At 41.3% G+C, this 19,648-nt stretch overlaps 1 pseudogene; it reads left to right on the plus strand.

Annotated features, from left to right (window-relative positions):
• The first annotated feature begins 14,602 nt into the window (after positions 1–14,602).
• On the plus strand, positions 14,603–15,479 carry LOC101048126 (cyclin-dependent kinase 5 pseudogene; annotated as a pseudogene).
• Positions 15,480–19,648: the final 4,169 nt, after the last annotated feature.

Here is a 19,648-nt window from a genome sequence, read left to right on the forward strand (position 1 = left end):
TATGAAACTTTCCAAGTTCTAAAGACAAGCTGGGAAGCCCTGTGTCAGTGCTGATTGAAATGTTTCCTTGATTTCTCTAAAAGAGACAAGAATTATGATCCTTTAAAGATCCAGATTATACCAAAAGTAGGCCTTCCAGTCAGGCTGTCCCTGCAGTGCCCAGCTCCCTTTGTAAGAGCAGCCAAACATCCTTTATAAGGCAATGCTAGCATAATCACCATCAGACAGGCTCAAAGTGCTTATGGTAATCCTAGAGAAATGGCTTTAAAATCCCATAGTTAGAGCTTCCGCCTGCAAGATACAACTAAAAACCCTGAGTATTATATGCAAAACAAACCCCATTAAAAGACTAGAGCTTGAAGAGAAGGAGGTGGACCGGCTAAGAAACTCTGCACCTGAGGAAGGAGGATGGACCAGGCAGTGATTTATTCCCTGGGTTTTCTTTTCCCTGTTACACCCGGACTTGCAGTTGAAGAAGCCAACTACCTGCAAACACTAACAGGCACAGACAACAAAGTCCCAACAAAATTCAACCAAAACCCACTCTCTCCAGAAAGAAAGGGGCCGCCTAGCAAGACAAAAAAACTTTTAGATAATAACCACTCCACTCCAGCCAATCACCACAGAAAAACACTGTGGTCCTGTCCCTACTCATGCCAACAAAGGCAGAGAAAGGAATTGAGACTTTCACCCTTGTGGGGCTGTGCTAAGGATAGTGTCAGAAAAGGCAAAGACAGGATCAGGACTTTTATCATCATTCGTCTCAGTGGAGACCATGTGAAGAGACTGGACTTCCAACTTCATCCAGCAGTAATGAAGTGTCCCTCTCTTCTCACTAAAGTGGTAGAGAAGTGAGAGTTTCAGCATAACCCATTAGTAACAAAGTCATCCCCATCGTGGAGTCACTGCAACACCTACCCCTGCCCAAAAGTAACAGGTAGTTCTTCCCTCAGGTACCTACAGAGGCCAAGGGGAGAAGCTGGACTTTCATCCTCACCTGGCAGTAACAAGGCAGGGTCCCTCTTCTTCCCCTGCCAGAGTGGTATCAGAGAAAGCCAGCTGAAACAGAATGTTTCAATAAAATCAGAGTCTCATAACTTAATCTTAAGATTCCCGTGTTTCGAAATCACTTGTCATAAAAACTATCAGGAAGATGTCTAATTGAATGAAAAAACAATCACCAGATGCCAACACAGAGATGATGATTATGTTAGAATTCCCTGTCAATGATTTTAAAACACCCACGATAAAAATGCTTCATAGAGCAAATATGAGCTTGTTGCAAACAAATAAAAAATAGAAAGCCCCAGGAAAGAAATAAAAAGTCTCCACAAAGATCTATAAAAAAAAATACAAAGGGAAACCCAATGGAAATCTTAAACCTGAAAATAAAAACTCAGTGGATGGACTCAACAGTACAATGAAAGAGCAGAGGAAAGAATCAGTGAATTTAAAAACAGAACAATCTAAACAAGAGAGAAAACAGGTTGAAAAAAATCATAATAATAAAAAGATCTTCAGGGACCTGACAGACAATAGCAAAATATCTAACATTTGTGTCATTGGGGTCCCAGAAAGAGATGAGAAAGAGAACAGGGATGAACGATTACCCAAAGAAATAATGGCTGAAAACATACCAAGTTTGTGAAGAGACATAAAACTATGGATTCAAAATGTTGAGTAAACCCCAGGTAAGATCATTGTGTATGCACCAAACAACAGAGCTATAAAACCTGTGAAGTAAAAACTAATAGAAAGAGAGAACTAAACAAATCCACAATTATAGTTGGAGACTTCAACACTGTCCTCTCAACAATTAATAAAAACAATTAAACAAAAATCATCAAGGATATAGAACTCAGAACACTATCAGCCAACAAAATCTAACAGACATAGCTAGAACACGCTTCTCAAATAGTAGCAGAACACACATTAATTTGAGTGTCCCTGGAATATACACCAGAATAAATCATACACTGGACTACACAACAAACTTTAAGAAAGTTAAATGAATGGAAATTATAAACAGTGTTCTGTCTTTGTTTGAGAAGTGTCTGTTTATGTCCTCTGCCCACTTTTAATAGGGTTGTTTCTTTTTCTTGTAATTTTGTTTGAGCTCCTTACAGATGGTGGATATTAGACCTTTCTCAGATGTATAGTTTGCAAACATTTTCTCCTATTCTGCAGGTTTTCTGTTTACTCTGTTTATAGTTTCTTTTGTTGTGCAGAAGCTCTTTAGTGTTTAGTTCTTTCTAAAGAAGTAGCTCCTTATTTCACCGAATTTGGAATAATGGAATAATCTCTAAACACGTAAAAACGAAACATCACACTTCTAGATGATCCATGGGTCAAAGAGAAGGTTTCAAATGAAATTTTTTAAATTGCATTGAATTGAATGAAAATTAAAATAAAACATGATAATTTGTGGGTCACAGCTAAAGCAGTGATGAGGGAAATTTATAGCATTAAATGCATACATAAGAAAAGAAAAAAAGAAAAGTCTCCGATTAGTAACCTAAGCTTCCATCATAAGAACTTGGAAAAAGAAAAGAAAAATTAATTCAAAGCAAGAAGAAATCAAATGCTAATTGCTATGGTTTGGTTTGGTTGTGTCCCCTCCCCAATTTTGTCTTAAATTGTAGCTCCCCTAATTCCCACATGTTGTAAGAGGGACCGGTGGAAGATAACTGAATCATGGGGCAGTTTCCTTCATACCATCCTCGTGATAGTGAATAAATCTCACGAGGTCTGATGGTTTTATTAGGGGAGACCCCTTTTACTTGGTTCTCATTCTCTCCTGCCCGCTGCCATGTAAGAAGTCCCTTTGCTCTTTCTTTGTCTTCTGCCATGATTGTGAAGCCTCCCCAGTCTCATGAAACTCTGAGTCAATTAAACTTTTTTTCTTTATAAACTACCCAGTCTCTGATATGTCTTTATCAACAGCATGAAATGAACTAATACACTAATGTAAAACCAGAAGCCAATATAATAAAATTGAAAACAGAAAACCTACTTCTTTAGAAAGAACTAAACACTAAAGAGCTTCTGCACAACAAAAGAAACTATAAACAGAGTAAAAAGACAACCTACAGAATAAGAGAAAATGTTTGCAAACTATACATCTGACAAAGGTCTAATATACACTCATCTGTAAGGAGCTCAAACAAAATTACAAGAAAAAGAAACAACCCTATTAAAAAGTGGGCAAAGGACATAAACAGACACTTCTCAAAAAAAAAAGAGAGAACACGCAACCAACAAAGATGAAAGCGGGAATGCTGGGAAGATGGCTGCCTAAGAACAGCTCAGGACTTCAGCTCCCAGTGAAAGTGCAGAGGGTGAGTGGACGCCGCATTTCCAGACGAACTCTTATTGCCCACAGACCAGGAGATACCCAGGCAGAGGGGTCGCCAGCATCGCAGTCCCAGCCAGTGCGGCTGTTTTGGCCCCTGTGGGGCTGATTCCGCCCGCGCGGCTGCTGTGACCACTCCCTGTTGCTGCGGTTCTCCGTACAAAAGCCACTGGTCTGGGAGCCCTCTTAGCTGGCGAGCAGAGCCCTGAGATGGCAGAGTTGCCCATTCATCTGAAATAGCGAGTCAGGCCAGGAGATTCCTAGGCAAAAAATCCGCCAGGAGCCGGCGCCATAGTTCGAGCCGACTCCGTGAGTCGCAGCACGGGAGACCCCGGCGCCTTTTCAGCAGGCGACCCGAACGCGGGGTTGTTCAATTTAAAAGAAAAGACTCTGAGTCAGGGAGCCAGGTGATCAGGCTCGGTTGGTCCCACCCCTCCACCCCCAACAACAACGAAAACAAAAACAGTAATTGGAAACCCTCTGGGTTGAGCCCTCCAAACCAAGCACAGCTGAACCGGGACGGTCCGGCTCTGTGGGGGAGGGGCTTCCACCATTACTGAGACTCTCCACCGCTACCGGAGGCAGGCTGCCGTTTCCAAGGCAATCCGCCATTGCCGAGGCAACCTGCCACAACAGAGAGAGTCCACCATAACAGAGGCGGGGCCACCGTTGCCGAGACAGTTCTAACTACGCCCATATAAAAAGGACTACAGGGAAGAGCTCAGGGCAGCTGGGCGGAGCCCACAGCAGCTCAGCAAAGCCCCTGCGGGCAGGCAGTGGCTTAGGCCTGCTGCTAGCTGGGCGGGTCAGACCTGAAAGAAAAATCAAAAAAGGCAGTAGTGCAACGGAAACTCATAAAGCTCCAACTCCCTGGGACAGAGGCAGACAACAGGTGGATAAACCCACAAAAATGGGAAGAAACCAGCGCAAAAAGGATGAAAACTCCCGAAACCAGAACACCTCTCCTCCTAAAAGGGATCACAACTCCTCACCAGCAAGGGAACCAGACCGGATGGAGAAGGAGGGTGATGAAATGACAGAATCAGACTTCAGAAGGTGGGTAGTAAGAAACTACAATGAGCTAAAAGAACATGTTCTAACTCAACGCAAAGAAAATAGGAACCTTGAAAAAAGATTGGACGAACTGCTGACGAGAATGGACAGCATAGAGAGGAGTATAAGTGAATTGATGGAGCTGAAAAACGCAACACGAGAACTTCGTGAAGCATGCACAAGCTTCAACAGCCGAATTGACCAAGCAGAAGAAAGGATATCAGAGGTCGAAGACCAACTCAATGAAATAAAAAGAGAAGGCAAGAACAGAGAAAAAAGCGCAAAAAGGAATGAACAAAATCTTCAAGAAATGTGGGACTATGTGAAAAGACCTAATCTACGTCTGATAGGTGTACCTGAATGTGATGAAGAGAATGAATCCAAGCTGGAAAATACTCTTCAGGATATTATCCAGGAAAACTTCCCCAACCTAGCAAGGCAGACCAATATTCAAATCCAGGAAATACAGAGAACACCACAAAGATATTCCTCAAGAAGAGCAACCCCAAGGCACATAATCATCAGATTCACCAGGGTTGAAATGAAAGAGAAAATGCTAAGGGCAGCCAGAGAGAAAGGTCGGGTTACCCACAAAGGGAAGCCCATTAGACTCACAGCAGATCTCTCAGCAGAAACCCTACAAGCCAGAAGAGACTGGGGGCCAATATTCAACATCCTTAAAGAAAAGAACTTTCAACCCAGAATCTCCTATCCACCCAAACTAAGATTCATAAGTGAAGGAAAAATAAAATCCTTTGTGAACAAGCAAGCACTCAGAGATTTCATCACCACCAAACCTGCTCTACAAGAACTCCTGAAAGAGGCTCTACACATATAAAGGAACAACCAGTACCAGCCACTCCAAAAACACACCAAATGGTAAAAGAGCATCAACACAATCAAGAATCTGCATCAACTAACCAACAAAACAGCCAGGTAGCATCAAAATGACAGTATCAAATTCACACATAACAATACTATCCCTAAATGTCAATGGACTAAATGCCCCAATCAAAAGACACAGACTGGCAAATTGGATAAAAAGCCAAAACCCATCAGTGTGCTGTATCCAGGAAACCCATCTTACATGCAAGGATACACAAAGGCTCAAAATAAAGGGATGGAGGAAGATCTACCAAGCAAATGGAGAGCAAAAAAAGGCAGGAGTTGCAATTCTCATCTCTGATAAAATAGACTTTAAAGCAACAAAGATCAAAAGAGACAAAGAAGGACATTACATAATGGTAAAAGGATCACTGCAACAAGAAGAGCTAACGATCCTAAATATATACGCACCCAATACAGGAGCACCCAGATACATAAGGCAAGTTCTTAATGACTTACAAAGAGACTTAGACTCCCACACAATAATAGTGGGAGACTTTAACACCCCATTGTCAATATTAGACAGATCATCCAGACAGAAAATCAACAAGGATATCCAGGACCTGAATACAGACCTGGAACAAGCAAACCTAATAGACATTTATAGAACTCTCCACCCCAAATCCACAGAATATACATTCTTCTCAGCACCACATCACACCTACTCTAAAATTGACCACATAGTTGGCAATAAATCACTCCTCAGCAAATGCAAAAGAACAGAAATCATAACAAACGGTCTCTCAGACCACAGTGCAATCGAGTTAGAACTCAGAATGCAGAAACTAACTCAGAACCGCACAGCTTCATGGAAACTGAACAACTTGCTCTTGAATGTTGACTGGATAAACAATGAAATGAAGGCAGAAATAAAGATGTTCTTCAAAACCAATGAGAACGAAGACACAACATACCAGAATCTCTGGGACACATTTAAAGCAGTCTCTAGAGGAAAATATATAGCAATGAGTGCCCACATGAGAAGAAAGGAGAGATCTAAAATTGACACCCTATCATCAAAATTGAAAGAGCTAGAGGAGCAAGATCAAAAAAACTCAAAACCTAGCAGAAGACAGGAAATAACTAAGATCAGAGCAGAACTGAAGGAAATAGAGACACAAAAAACTCTTCAAAAAATCAATAAATCCAGGAGCTGGTTCTTTGAAAAGATCAACAAAATAGACCACTAGCCAGATTAATAAAAAAGAAAAGAGAGAATAACCAAATTGATGCAATAAAAAATGATAAAGGGGATATCACCACAGATTCCACAGAAATCCAAACCATCATCAGAGATTATTACAAACAACTCTATGCACATAAACTAGTAAACCTGGAAGAAATGGATAAATTCCTGGACACCTGCAACCTCCCAAGCCTAAACCTGGAAGAAGCCGAAACCCTGAATAGACCAATAACATGGTCTGAAGTCGAGGCAGCAATAAAGAGCCTACCACCCAAAAAAAGCCCAGGTCCAGATGGGTTCACAGCTGAATTCTACCAGACATACAAAGAGGAGCTGATACCATTCCTTCTGAAACTATTCCAGACAATCCAAAAAGAGGGAATTCTTCCCAAATGATTTTACGAGACAAACATCATCCTGATACCAAAACCCAGCAGAGACTCAACAAGAAAAGAAAATTTCAGGCCAATATCCATGATGAACATAGATGCAAAAATCTTCAATAAAATACTGGCAAACCGATTGCAACAGCACATCAAAAAGCTCATCCACCATGATCAAGTAGGATTCATCCCGGGGATGCAAGGCTGGTTCAACATACGCAAGTCCATAAACGTAATTCACCACATAAACAGAACCAAAGACAAAAACCACATGATTATCTCAATTGATGCAGAGAAGGCTTTTGACAAAATTCAACAGCCCTTTATGCTAAAAACCCTCAATAAACTAGGTATTGATGGAACGTATCTCAAAACAATAAAAGCTATTTACGACAAACCAACAGCCAATATCATACTGAATGGGCAAAAACTGGAAGCATTCCCTTTGAAATCCGGCACTAGACAAGGGTGCCCTCTCTCACCATTCCTATTCAATATAGTACTGGAAGTTCTAGCCAGAGCAATCAGGCAAGAAAAAGAAATAAAGGGTATCCAAATTGGAAAGGAGGAAATCAAATTGTCTCTATTTGCAGACGACATGATTGTATATCTGGAAGACCCCATCATCTCAGCCCAAAATCTCCTGAAACTGATAAACAACTTCAGCAAAGTCTCAGGATACAAAATCAACGTGCAAAAATCACAAGCATTCCTATACACCAGTAATAGACTTCAAGAGAGCCAAATCAAGAACGAACTGCCATTCACAATTGCTACAAAGAGAATAAAGTACCTAGGAATACAACTAACAAGGAACGTAAAGGACCTCTTCAAGGAGAACTACAAGCCATTGCTCAACGAAATAAGAGAGGATACAAACAGATGGAGAAACATTCCATGTTCATGGTTAGGAAGAATCAACATCGTGAAAATGGCCATACTGCCCAAAGGAATTTACAGATTAAACGCTATTCCCATCAAGCTAGCAATGACCTTCTTCACAGAACTGGAAAAAAACACCTTAAACTTCATATGGAACCAAAAGAGAGCCCGCATAGCCAAGTCAATTCTAAGCAAAAAGAACAAAGCAGGAGGCATCACACTACCGGACTTCAAACTATACTACAAGGCTACAGTAATCAAAACAGCATGGTACTGGTACCAAAACAGAGATATAGACCAATGGAACAGAACAGAGGTCTCAGAGGAAATACAACATACCCACAACCATCTGATCTTCGACAAACCTGACAAAAACAAGCAATGGGGAAAGGACTCCCTGTTTAATAAATGGTGTTGGGAAAACTGGCTAGCCATGTGCAGAAAGCAGAAACAGGACCCCTTCCTGACACCTTACACCAAAATTAACTCCAGATGGATTAAAGACTTAAACATCAGACCTAATACCATAAAAACCTTAGAAGAAAATCTAGGCAAAACCATTCAGGACATAGGTGTAGGCAAGGACTTCATGACCAAAACGCCAAAAGCAATGGCAACAAAAGCCAAAATAGACAAATGGGACCTAATCAAACTCCACAGCTTCTGCACGGCAAAAGAAACAGTCAGTAGAGTGAATCGGCAACCAACAGAATGGGAAAAAATTTTTGCAGCCTACCCATCTGACAAGGGGCTGATATCCAGAATTTACAAAGAACTAAAACAGATCTACAAGAAAAAAACAAACAAGCCTATTCAAAAATGGTCAAAGGATATGAACAGATACTTTACAAAAGAAGACATACAGGAGGCCAACAAACATATGAAAAAATGCTCATCATCACTGGTCATCAGAGAAATGCAAATCAAAACCACATTGAGATACCATCTCACACCAGTTAGAATGGCGATCATTAAAAAATCGGGAAACAACAGATGCTGGAGAGGATGTGGAGAAACAGGAACACTTTTACACTGTTGGTGGGAATGTAAATTAATTCAACCATTGTGGAAGACAGTGTGGCGATTCCTCAAGGACCTAAAAATAGAAATCCCATTTGACCCAGCAATCCCATTACTGGGTATATATCCAAAGGATTATAAATCATTCTACTACAAGGACACGTGCACATGAATGTTCATTGCAGCACTCTTTACAATAGCAAAGACCTGGAACCAACCCAAATGCCCAACGATGATAGACTGGATAGGGAAAATGTGGTACATATACACCATGGAATATTACGCAGCCATCAAAAACGATGAGTTCACGTCCTTTGTAGGGACATGGATGAACCTGGAAACCATCATTCTCAGCAAACTGACACAAGAGCAGAAAATCAAACACCGTATATTCTCACTCATAGGTGGGTGTTGAACAATGAGAACACATGGACACAGGGAGGGGAGCACTACACACTGGGGTCCGTTGGGGGGAGATGGGGGAGGGGCGGGGGGTGGGGAAGTGGGAAGAGATAGCATGGGGAGAAATGACAGATACAGGTGAGGGGACGGAAGGAAGCAAAGCACACTGCCAAGTGTGTACCTATGCAACAATCTTGCATGTTCATCACATGTACCCCAAAACCTAAAATGCAATAAAAAAATAAAAATAAAAAAATAAAAATAAATAAAAAATAAATAAATAAAAAATAAAAAAATAAAAGATGAAAGCAAGCTCAATATCACTGATCATTAAGGAAATGCAAATCCAAACCACAGTCAGATAGCATCTCACACAAGTCAAAATGGCTATTATTAAAAGTCAAAAAATAACAGGTGTTGCCAAGGTTGTGGAGAAAGAAGAACACTTATACACTGTTGGTGGGAGTGTTATGGAAAACAGTGTGGCAATTCCTTAAAGTTCTAAAAACAGAAATACCATTCAACCCAGCAAGCCCCATTACTGGATATATACCTAAAAGAATATAAATCTCTCTAGCATAAAGATACATGCCCACGTATGTTCATTACGGCACTATTCACAATAGCAAAGACAGGGAATTAACCTGAATGCCCATCAGTGTTAGACTGGATAAAGAAAATGTGGTACATATACACAGGGAATACTAAGCAGCCATAAAAAATGAGATCAAGTCCTTTGCAGGAATGTGGATGGAGCTGGAGGCCATCATCCTTAGCAAACTAACTCAGAAACAGAAAACCAAATACTGCATGTTCTCACTTACAAGTTGGAGCTAAATGATGAAAACACATGGACACATAAGAGAGGAACATATACTGGGGCCTACCAAAAGGCAGAGGGCCGCAGGAAAGAGAAGATCAGGAAAAATAACTAATGGGTAATAGGCTTAATACCTGGGTGATGAAATAATCTGTACAACAAATCTTCATGACACAAGTTTATCTACATAACAAAACTGCACATGTACCCCTGAGCTAAAATAGGCATTAAAAAAAAAAAAGAGCTATGCAACTGTAAAACCCCTAACAAGGCTGACAAAGGAAAATGAGATAAGACACAAATTACCAATATCATGAATGAAACAGAGGATGTCATTACAGATCCTGAAAACATCAAAGGGATAATAAAGGAATACTATGAACAACTCTACACCCATAAATTTGATAACTTAGACAAAATGGTCCAGTTCATCTAAAAACACAAGCCACCACAGCTCACTCAATATGAAACAGATAATTTTGATAGCATTACAATATTAAGAAAATTGAATCAATAATTTTTAAACTCCCAAAAAAGAAATCTACCGGTCCAGATGGTCTCACTAAAGAAACTGCCAAATGTTTAAAGAAGGATTAACATAATTCTGTACAATGACTCCCTGAAAAATAGAAGTGGGAACACTTCTCAGTTTGTTTTGTGAAGCCAGTATTACCATCATCTCAAACCCAAGGACAACACACACACACACACAAACTGCAGACCAATATCCCTCATAAATATTGACATAGTCATAGAAATCCTTAATAAAATATTAGCAGATATAATTAATCAATATATGAAAAGGGTATGGTGTATATATGACCAAGGAGGTTTTATTCCTTTGATGCATGACTTGTTTGATATTTGAAAATCAATGTACAACCATGACATAATAAACATAATCCACTACAGTAACAGCCTAAAAGAAGATAATCCTATAATCAAATCAATAAACACAGACACAGCATTTGACAACAGCCATTCATGGCTAAAAGAAAAAAAAAACTCAGAAAATAAGAACAGTGGAGGATTTTCTCATCTTGATTAGTAGAATATGCAAAAATCCTATAACAAATATTATGTTTAATAGCAAAAGACTGAAAGCTTTCACTCTAAGATTGGGAGCAAGGGAACTGTCCACTCTCACCACTCTTATTCAACATAATGCTAAAAGTTGTAACTAGTGCAAGAAGGCAATAAATGGTACATATTAATATATTGAAAAGAAAGAAATAATACTGTTTCTGCGGAGAACATGATTGTTTATGTAAAAATCCCCAAGGAATCTATCTACCAAAAAATCCTAAAACTAATAAATGAATTCAATAAAGTTGCAGGATACAAGATAAATATACAATCAATTGTATTTTTATATATTAATACTAGCAATGAACAAATGGATATCAAAATAAAAATGCAAATACTATTTATAATCACTCAATATTAATAATAAGTATAAAAATAACAAAGCATGTAAGGACTTATATGCCAGAAACTACACAATGCTAATGAAAGAAATCAAAGAATATCTAAATAATGTAGAGATATACTATATTCATGGATTAGAAGACTTAACCTAGTAAAGACATCAGTTGTCCCCAAATTGACATCAAGGTTTAATCCAGCTCCTATCTTAATCCCAGCAAAGATTTTTATAGAAATAGACAATATTATTCTAAAATTTATAAAGAATGCCCAAAAAATAGACTAGCTAAAATAATTTTGAAAAAGAAGAATAAATTGGAAGGAATCAGTTACTAGACTTACTCAGTTTCAAGACTTACTACATAGCTATGGTAATCCAAAGTGTATAGGTACTGGTATAGGAATACACACATAGAATAATGGAACAGAACAGAGAATCCAGGAATATACCCACACCTGTATCCTTAACTGATTTTTGACAAAGTACAAAATCAATTCAATGAAGAAAAGAGTTTTCTCAATAAATGTCTGGAGCAATTGGACATCCACAGGTGAAAAAAGAACATCAACCTAAATCATATAAAAATTAACTCAAAATGGATCACAGACTTAAATATAAAACATAAAAAGCTATAACACTTCCAGAATATAACATAAGAGAAAATCTTGGCTGGTCTCAGTGGCTCATACCTGTAATCCCAGCACTTTGGGAGGCCAAGGTGTGTGGATCATGTGAGGGCAAGAGTTGAGGCCAACATGGCAAAACCCCATCTCAACTAAAAATACAAAAAGTAGCTGGACTAAAAATACAAAAATAGCATGCCTGCAGTCCCTGTCACTCAGGAGGCTGAGGCACAAGAATCACTGGAACCCAGAAGGCAGAGGTTGCAGTGAGCTAAAATTGCACCACTGCACTCCAGCCTGGGGAACAGAGCAAGAGTCTTTCTCAAAGCAAAACTAAACTAAACTAAACTAAAACTAAAAAAAAAGAATGTATAAAAAATAAGAAAATCTTTAGGATCTAGGGTTTAGGATCTAGGGCTAAGCAAAGAGTTTTTAGACATGATACCAAAAGTATGTAAAAGGAAAAAATTCAAAATCAGACTTCATCAAAATTAAAAATCTTGCTCTGTGAAAGATCATGTCAATAGTATGAAAAAGCAAGCTACAGAGGAGAGAAAATATTTGCAAACCACTTATCCAAGAAAGGACTAGTATCTAGAATAAATAAAGACTTCTCAAAACTCAACAGTATAGAAACAAATAATTCAATTAGATAATGGGCAAGAGACATTATTTTTCACTTTCAGAGAGACACAGATGGCAAATAAACACATAAACACATTAAAGATGTTCAACATCATTAGCCATTAGGGAAATGCAAATTAAAACCACAATGAACAAATTAAAATGACTACATACCTATCAGAAAGGCCAAAATAAAAAATATTTACAACAAAATGCAGGCAAGTTGGATGACTCATACATTACTGGTGGAAAAGCAAAATGATACGACTCTAGAAAACAGTTCAGCAGTTGCTTGCAGAATTAAACATGGACTTACCACGTGACCCAGCAATCACGTTCCTAGGCATTCATCCCAGATAAATGAAGCCGTGGATTCATACAAAAACCTTGCACAAATGTTTATCCCATCTTTATTTGTAATAAACCCCAAATGGAAACAATTCAGATGTCCTTCAACACATAAATGGTGAAACAAACTGCAATACACCCAAAACAGAGAATGCTCCTTAGGATAAAACGGACCAAATTACTGAAATATGCAACAGCTGGAATTTATCTCCAGAGAATAATTGGAGTGAAAAAAGCCAGTCCTAAAAGGTCACATACTACATGATTCCATTTGTATAAAATTAGTTCAACCATTGTGGAAGACAGTGTGGTGATTCCTCAAGGCTCTAGAATCAGAAATACCATTTGACCCAGCAATCCCATTACTGGGTATATACCCAAAGGATTATAAATCATTCTACTATAATGCACACATATAGTAGAATGATTATAATAATTCTACTATATGCGCACGTATGTTTATTGCAGCACTGTTCACAACAGCAAATACTTGGAACCAACCCAAATGTCCACCAATGATAGACTGGATGAAGAAAATGTGGCACATATACACCATGGAATATTATGCAGCCATAAGAAAGGTTGAGTTCATGTTCTTTACAGGGACATGGATGAAGCTGGAAACCATCATTCTCAGCAAACTAACACAGTAACAGAAAACCAAACACTGCATATTCTCACTCATAAGTGGGAGCTGAACAACATGGACACAAGGAGGGGAACGTCACACACCAGGCCCTGTCAGGGGCTGGGGGCGCTGGGGAGGGATAGCATTAGGAGAAATACCTAATGTAGATAACGGGTTGATGTGTGCAGCAAAACACCATGGCATGTGTATACCTATGTAACAAACCTGCACATTCTGCACACGTATCCCAGAACTTACAGTATAATTTTTAAAAATGTCTGAAATGATAAATTATAGGAATGGTGAACAGATTAATGGTTGCTGGTGGTTTTGAAGGGGACAGGGATAAAGAAGTAGGTATGGCTATAAAAGTGCAACATGAGGTATGCTCTGCTTATGAATATGCCAGTATCTCGAAATAAAAATCTTAATTAAAAACATAACTACAAAAAAGTCATGTTTCGAAGAAGCAAAAATCAAACAAAAATTTTTTTTAAAAAACTGCATTTAAAAAATAAATAAATAAAATCCAAATAAAACCTGTACTAGTCTTTCACCGATATCAACTTCCTCATTTTGAAAACTGCACTGTGGCTTTGTAAGATGTTATCGTAGAGGAAGACTAGGTGAAGCGTACATATGATCTCTGTATACTAGTTTCACAGCTTCTTATGAGTCAAACTATTTCAAAATGAAAAGTTGTCACTTAAAAAAAAAAAATTTAAATTAGCCAGGCATGGTGGTGCGCAGCTGTAGTCCCAAATACCTAGGAGGCTGAGGCAGGAGAACTGCTTGAGCCCAAGAGTTCAAGGCTACAGGGAGCTATGATCACACCACTGCACTCCAGCCAGGATGATAGAGCAAGACCCTGTCTTTAAAGAAAAGAATAAATCAAATAAAATATTTAAAAACATTTAATATTCTTTAATCTTAAAAGTGAGAGCCCCCAGGGGTCCCTGTGGCTACCGCAATGCAGAAATATAAAAAACTGGAAAAGATTGGGGAAGGCACCTGCTGGACATTGTTCAAGGTCAAAAACCGGAAGACTCAGGAGATCCTGGCTCTGAAATGGGTGAGGCTGGATGATGATGCTGAGGATGTACCGAGTTCCGCCCTCTGGGAGTTCTGCCTACTCAAGGAGCTGAAGCACAAAAATGTCATCAGGCTTCATGACATCCTGCACAGCAACGAGAAGCTGACTTTGGTTTTTGAATTCTGTGACCAGGACCTGAAGAAGTATTTTGACAGGTGCAGTGGTGCCCTTGACCCTGAGATCATAAAGTCCTTCCTCCTCCAGCTGCTAAAAGGCCTGGGATTCTGTCATAGCCACAATGTGGTACACAGGGACCTGAAGCCCCAGAACCTGCTAATGAACAGGAATGGGAAAATTAAATTGGCTGATTTTGGCCAGGCTCGAGCCTTTGGGATCCCCATCCGCTGTTGCTCAGCTGGGTGGTCACACTGTGGTACCGCCCACCAGATGTCCTCTTTGGGGCCAAGCTGTACTCCACAGCCATCAACATGTATCAGCCAACTGCATCTTTGCGGAGCTGGGCAATGCTGGGTGGCCTCTTTTTCCTGACAATGATGTCGATGAACAGTTGAAGAGGTTCTTCTAGCTCCTGGGGATGCCCACCAAGGAGCAGTGGCCCTCCACGACCAAACTGCCAGACTACAAGCCCTACCCAATGTACCCAGACACAACATCCCTGGTGAACATCATGCCCAAACTCAATGCCACAGGGAGGGGCCTGCTGTAGAATCTTCTGATATGTAACCCCGTCCAACGTATCTCAGCATTAGAGGCCCTGCAGCAGCCCTACTTCTCCAACTTCTGTCCACTCTAGGCCGCGGGACCCCCAGCTGCCAGGCTGGGGCCTGGCCTATATAAGCCCCATCTTGGAAGGGGCAGAACAGTGGGGGTGTCCAGTGTGCTGAGCTCCAGCTGTGCTGGGCCCAGCAGGGGTGGGGCATCTGAGCTCAAGTTTCTAACTCCCTTTGTGGACTTTATTTAATTTCAGCGACTGGCTCCTTTTCCCCCAACACACACACACAATTTAATATTCTTATTTTGCTACCTTTAATCAATTCTTAAAAGACCACAGGCAAATCATGGTCCTAGTGGCTAGGTTTCCATGTGGCCACTATGGAGATACCTTTCCACTGCCCCTGGAAGCACACTTTCCGCTAAGTGCACATCAGTTATAAATCAAAATCCTCAACTCACATGTGCAAGGCTTTCCACTTTCCTTACTTTCTGACACAGCTTCATTTGTAGGTAGGTTAAGGTCCTATTCAGCCAATGTTGGGAAAACGATCTCAGACAGTTCAACTCCTACCCCTTGCTCATTTCCCCAGGGAGATGGTTTAGGTTCTGGGACACAGACATCCTGATATCAACATGGGGTGGGGAACAGGGAGAGGGAGCAAGCATCGTCCTTTGCTCAGAGTGTCATCTGTGCACCCTGCCATCTTGAGGACCCATCACCCCATTATTCCTCATCTACACCATTTGTATTAGTGTCCTAGGCCTACTGTGAGAGATCACCCACAAGCTTCAGAGTTTAAAACAATACAAATGTATGCTTTTATAGTTCTGGGGGTCAGAAGTCTAAAATGGGTCTCATAGGATGAAAATCAAGGTGTCCACAGATCTTCTTCCTTTTTGGAAGCTCCAGAGGGGAATCCACTTTCTTGCCTTTTCCTCTTTCTAGAGGCTGCCTACCTTAGCCAGGAGTGGTGGCCCACGCCTGTGGTCCCAGCTACTCAGGAGGCTGAGGTGGGAGGATTGTTTGAGCCTAGGATGTGGAGGTTACAGTGAGCCAAGATTGCAGCACTTCACTCCAGCCTGAGTGACAGAGTGAGACCCCATTTCAAAGAAAAAAACAAAACCCAAAAAATGTTTAAAGGCCGCTTACAGTCCTCGCTTGTGGCTGCATCACAGGGACCTCTTGCATCATGGTCATGTATTTTTCTCTAACTCTGACCTTTTGCCTCCCTCTTAGAAAGAGTCCGGTGTTCATGTTAGAAGCACTGGATAATCCAGGATAATCTTCCCGCTCAAGATTCTTAATTATATCTGTGAAATCTCTTTGCTGTGTAAGAGGACACATGCACAGGCTCCAGGGACTAGGACGTGGACCTCTTTGGGGCCATTCTTCTTTTCTTTTTGAGACGGAGTCTTGCTCTGTCACCCAGGCTTGGAGTGCAATGGCGTGATCTTAGCTCGCTGCAACCTCTGCCTCCTGAGTTCAAGTGATTCTCCTGCCTCAGCCTCCAGAGTAACTGGGAATATAGGTGTGTGCCACTACACCCAGCTAATTTTTGTAGTCTTAGTAGAGCTAGATTTCACCATGTTGGCCAGGCTGGTCTCAAACTCCTGACCTTGTGATCTGCCTACTTCAGCCTTCCAAAGTGCTGGGATTACAGGTATGGGCCACTGCGCCCAGCCTGAGACCATTATTCCTTTTTTTTTTTTTTTTTTTTTTTTTTTTTTGAGACAAAGTCTCACTCTGTTGCCCAGACTAGAGTGCAGTGGCTCGATCTTGGCTCACTGCAGCCTCTGCCTCCCAGGTTCAAGTGATTCTCCCACTTCAGCCTCCCAAGTCAATGGAACTACAGGCATACTGCATGCCTAGGGTCGTTTTTCTATGGACTCTACCACCTTGGGCACTTGGGATCGTCCCAGGCTCATCTCCCACACTGGTTCCTCTTGCTGGATTACACACCACCTCACAACTTAAGAGTGTGAGACAATCATTTTATTATGCACACTATTTTGTGGCTCAGGAATTCAGACAGGACACAATGGCAATGGCTTGTCCCTGCTCCAATGATGTCTAGGGCAACAGCCGATAAGACCCAATACCTGGGAGTGACTCAACAGCTGGAGGCTGGAATCATCTAGAGGTTTCGTCACTCTCACGTCTGGTGGTGGATGCCAGCTGTTGGCTGGGACCTCACCTGGGGCTGCTGACTTGGGGCCTCTCCTCATGTGCTGAGGTCACCTTGCAGCATAGCAGCCTCCAGGGAAACAGACTTCTTACACAGTGGCTCAGCTTTCCAAAATGCAAATGTCCCAGCAGACACAGTAGAAGCTTCATTGCCTTTTGCAACCTAGCCTCAAAAATCACATAGAATCATTCATTTCTATTGCACACTATTGTTCAAAGCACTCACAAACCCAACCACATTCAAGAACAAGGGAAATAGACCCTACATCCTGATGGAAGGTGGTAAAGTCACTTTATAGAACAGCCCAGGGGAGGGAGGACGGGGTTTTCTCTACATGCTGCATTAAGCAACCACTTTTTCTCTCGTGTCTCTCTACCTGCCCCCAGAACTCTACCTGGAAATGGCTCAGGTCTTCTGACCTGATCCCACAGTCCTTGGGGGTGGATGTTGTTCCCTGCTTGGGGTTCATCCAGAGAGCAGGAATCTGCAGCACTCTCATTACCATCCCTCCAACTCTCTCTTCTTCTCTTCAATTCCAAAGTCTCAAGCCAGGCCCAAATCAGCCAATCAGGCATCCATTTCAGGTGCGGGAGGGACAGGGGAGAAGCTTCTTTTTTTTATGTTCTAAAATTTATTGTCCATGTCCTGAGTTCTTTCCATCCCTCTAGGGATCCACATTTTCTAAACTAGAAAGCCAGGAGTTTGCTCAAAAATGCAATTTTTACCTCATTTCTTCTCCGAGGGAAAAGCTCCAAGAATTCTTATCTTTACTTGGACGGGGTAGAGAAGAAGGTTAAGGGAAGGATAGGGATGGAGGTGATACTGTCACTAAACATTTCCAAACATGTTATCTTGCCACAGGTACAATTCTCACAACAGCCGGTATCTTCTGTTGAGCTTTCCAAGGACCTCTCCCCTGAATAAATAATATCCATTTTCCCAACCTAGGATGCAAATAAAATAAGGAGTACATATGGGGTCCAATAAATCATCTATCTTCATCACTGTCAGTAACCATGCTGAAGGAGGGGGTCATAGATCTGTACTGTGGACTAAATGTTTGTGTCCTTTCAAAAGGCACATGTTGAGGCCCTACCCCTCTAATGTTTTGGTATTTGGAGATGGGATCTTTGGGAGGTAAATAGGGTTAGATGAGGCCATCAGGTTGGTTGGGGTTCTCATAATGGGATTAGTGACCTTATAGGAAAAGATGCCAGGGACCGGCACAGTGGCTCATGCCTGTAATTCCAGCACCTTGGGAGGCCAAGGTGGATGGATCATGAGGTCAGGAGTTCGAGACCAGCCTGGCCAACATAGTGAAACCTGGTCTCTATTAAAATACAAAAAAATTAGCCCGGCATGGTGGTGGTGGGCGCCTGTAATCCCAGCCACTCGGGAGGCTGAGGCAGGAGAATCACCTGAACCTGGGAGGCGGAGGTTGCAGTGAGCTGAGATCACGCCACTGCACTCTAGCCTGGGTGACAGTGCAAGACTCCACCTCAAAAGAAAAAAAAAAATAGATCAGGGAGCTAGAGAGCTAGCTTGCTTGCTTTCTCTGTTTCTGTCTGGCTTTCCTTCCCTTCCACCCCCGCCATATACACAAAGAAGTCATGAGAGCACATAGCAAGATGGCAGCTGCCTAAAAGTGTTGTTTAAGTTACCCAGCTGGGCATTTTTTTATGGCAGCCCGAGATGACTGATATAATCTATGAGCCATGTGGGCTGCAAACACACAACCCAGAATGAGGCTGGCATACCCCCACAGGTACAAGCAGTGCTGCTGCAAGTATGCCAACCCATGCTAAGATACAGAACAAAGGAGACTCAGGGTCTCAGGGGAGTGTCCCCGGGAGGAAGGATGCAGCTGAGGCAGACATCTCCAGAGTCAGAGAGAAGCAGAAATATCCTCTGGAGAAAACCCCTACTCCTGGAAACCAGGAGTGGGGAAAGGCATTCCCCTTAAATGTCATCTGTGGCTGTTGAATGATGCATGCTTTCATTCATTTATTCATTCAGCAAACATTTACTCAGCATCTACCCTTTATCAATTGTTTATTTCTGT

Source organism: Saimiri boliviensis, chromosome 15 (genome assembly GCF_048565385.1).
Source record: "Saimiri boliviensis isolate mSaiBol1 chromosome 15, mSaiBol1.pri, whole genome shotgun sequence".
Lineage (NCBI taxonomy): Eukaryota > Metazoa > Chordata > Mammalia > Primates > Cebidae > Saimiri > Saimiri boliviensis.